Here is a 3,280-nt window from a genome sequence, read left to right on the forward strand (position 1 = left end):
ACCACATATTGCGCTCTGACACCTTCGTACAATGTTAGACCTTATTTGTATAAATACTTTCAAGTTTTATTTAGTTTTCACACATTTCAGTTAATTATAAACAAACAATGAACATGAGGAGTATTGGTTTACTTTGCGCTTTAATGTTGACATTTGATGTAAATGGTAAGTTAGTTTATTATTATTGTATGAGATAATTTCTGCATTATTGTTGAGTACAATTTTTTTGCTTTTTTGGTGTTATATAAAAATTGATATATTTGTTTATTTGAATCTGCAAGAATTTTATATAGACAAATATAAATCATGCGTTTCTTGATAAACCTCCATCACCATGTTTGACAACGCTTGAAAGCTTTCAAAACAAAATAGATGATCACAATTCCAAGTCAATTAGAAACGAACTAGATGAAGCTAGTCAGAATGTATGGAGTAATTGACGCCCATTTAAGGGATTTTTTCTTTAACATTCTTATTTGCCCCATTCAAGATAGAACATGAAATCCGGTTATTAAGTAACAACAATAAACGTTTCGTCTTTCTTTTTTTCTCCTTTAGCACCCGTTTCGCTGTGTTCAAACTGAAGAGGTGTATAGTCAATGTTTGTCCCTTCCATATTTAAATCCGGGGCTCCAATTTTGAATTCAGATAAAATGAAAACTGACTGGATTTTTAATGGTAAAGATTCTCAACACAATGCTCAACATTCAGCCGTATATATCAAAATGTTAATGAGACTTAAACGGCTTTTGAATGGGGTTTTTATATAACAAAAATTTACTTGTACCATTTTTTTGTGATACAAGTTTTCCATTGAAGGACATTTATAATCAATTAATGATCTGCATCTCAAGACAGTTCGAATAACAGGCCTAGGCTTAATTTCCTTTTGATTCATTTTGTTTGTAATCATTGTTTATTTTGTAATTTTTTATTGCAAATTTGAACCAACTTTAATCATATATCAATTTATTATTACTCAATTTATTTCACTTGACTGGGCGGAGTTTAACCGTTTCGCTCATAATAAACGATTCCATCTATAGATAGGCGTTTTAGGATAAACTCATCAATGAAGTGTCCAGTTATTTTTTTGTTAATTCCTTTGATGGCACTGATAGGTGATTAGAAATCACTAATAATTATAACGGCAATCATCCTATTCACACACATCTTCAAATAGACTGTCCTTATGCAAATTCAAACGTAAGCTCCGCCCGATCAGTTGAAATGACATTGGTAATACATGATCTTAAATAGGACATAATGGTATTGATTATTATTCAGGTTTCACTTGCCCTATAATAAGTAAATGTTTTAGGTAATGCCGATTGTGCTAACCTATGTACAAATTATAAAAATATAGTATACAAGAAATATACGTGAATACAACCTGTAAAATAACCTAAAATAATTGTAAACGTAAACATTTTCAAATTTGCTCGTTATTTCAAATTTAAAAAATACATCTTTATTTTAATTGTTCCACACTTATGAGAGTTATGATATAAATTGCTTTTAATTGTAATTTACACGAATCACTGTGTCATAATATTAATGCAACTTTCCTCTCACTTTTCTTTTCGTGTAGTTCTTATTATGTTAACGTACCTTGTTTTGTAATATTTTCAGCCCAGCTATCATACAGTCCGATTACTCTCAGCGAAAATTATTTAAACAGAGGATGCCCGATGCTTAACTGTCCGTATATATCTTGTCCTTCTAGATGTAAAATGCCAACATTGTACCGATACAACGGCAAACTTTGTAGAGGATGTCATATAAATATATGCTCATCATACATACAACCTGTAGACATGGAGATTGGAGTTACTCAGTGAGAAAGGTAAGTTTGACGTCTTTTTTTTGTATATTTTCTGTCTTTGACAAAAATGTTTGACTGTCATTAAACTTCGGAATTTGCATCTACACGTATTCAGAGATCTACACTATTGTGTCTATTAACCTTTGGATTTGTCGATAGAACCATTCGAAAATTCCATTGCTCATTGTACAGTGATAAGAAGATAATTAACGATGCAATAAGAATCTTAGACCAGGAGAGTACTACCTTCATTGATGAACAAAATCCTTCTATCGCAAACTCGAACAGCAACTTTCTAAACATGAATAAATATTAGGATCCTGACTTAAGACGCATGCATGAAATTTAAAAACAAGAATGTGTCCTCAGTACACGAATGCCCCACTCGCACTATCATTTTCTATGTTCAGTGGACCGTGAAATTGGGGTAAACTCTCTAATTTGGCATTAAAATTAAAAAGATCATATCATAGGGAACATGTATACAAAGTTTGAAGTCGATTGGACTAGCTTCAACTTCATCAAAAACTACCTTGACCAAAAACTTTAACCTGAAGCGGGACAGACGGACGAACGAACGGACGGACGAACGGACGCACAGACCAGAAAACATAATGCCCCTCTACTATCGTAGGTGGGGCATAAAAATGTTTTTGGGATTAAATGAGTGTTCATGCAGCAATATACAGCCATATTCAAACCATCATTTTCTACATACGGTAAGTCTGTACCAAGTCAGGAATATGTCAGTTGTTTTCCAATCATTAAATGTGTTTGAGCTGGGAATTTTTTGCAATTTTATAAATGACTTTCCGCTTTGAATTTCCGTTGCAGTTCGGTATTTTTTTTTTATTTTACTTTATACAACATGTACAATAAAGAGTGTCATGCCTATCGATGTCAGAGACTTTCTTATTCTATATTACAGAAAGTCCATGTCTGTGTACATATAATTTATATCAAGATAAGATATATTGCTCGCTTCATCGGCATACCGGGCTGTAATGGATATTTATATCGTTTATTGGTACCAGGTTCGTCAACAATGAATTGTTCAAATCTTAGTTCATAGAAATCAATGCTAAATTTTAATTGTTTGTAATGTTTTGTATTTTTAGGTTTCAAGCATGAAGAAGTCCAGACAATTATCCAAAGGAGTATGTGAAATCCAACATAGCACTATCATATATATATATATATAATTAGTTATTTTAAAATTGATTTTTTTTTTATATTTGTATTCCTAAATTAATTGTTTTTATACTTTTAAAACTCTTTGACATTTTTAATAAAATATATTTTCATACAATGCATTTTTTACTTTAAACTAGAAGCTGTGTCAGTATCAAAGATATTGTTAGGTACTCGGGATACCTGTATATAAGTTAACTTCCGGGATACCTGTATATAAGTTAACTTCCGAGATACCTGTATATAAGTTAACTTCCGAGATAC

General features: G+C 31.6%; 1 long non-coding RNA gene across 1 annotated transcript; it reads left to right on the forward strand.

The window, feature by feature from the left end:
• On the forward strand, positions 1 to 3,026 carry LOC139483645 (uncharacterized). Its single transcript, XR_011655066.1, has 3 exons — positions 1 to 165; positions 1,633 to 1,846; positions 2,944 to 3,026. It is a non-coding gene; the product is annotated as an uncharacterized lncRNA (long non-coding RNA).
• The last annotated feature ends 254 nt before the right edge of the window (positions 3,027 to 3,280 follow it).

This window comes from Mytilus edulis, chromosome 7 (assembly GCF_963676685.1).
Source record: "Mytilus edulis chromosome 7, xbMytEdul2.2, whole genome shotgun sequence".
Lineage (NCBI taxonomy): Eukaryota > Metazoa > Mollusca > Bivalvia > Mytilida > Mytilidae > Mytilus > Mytilus edulis.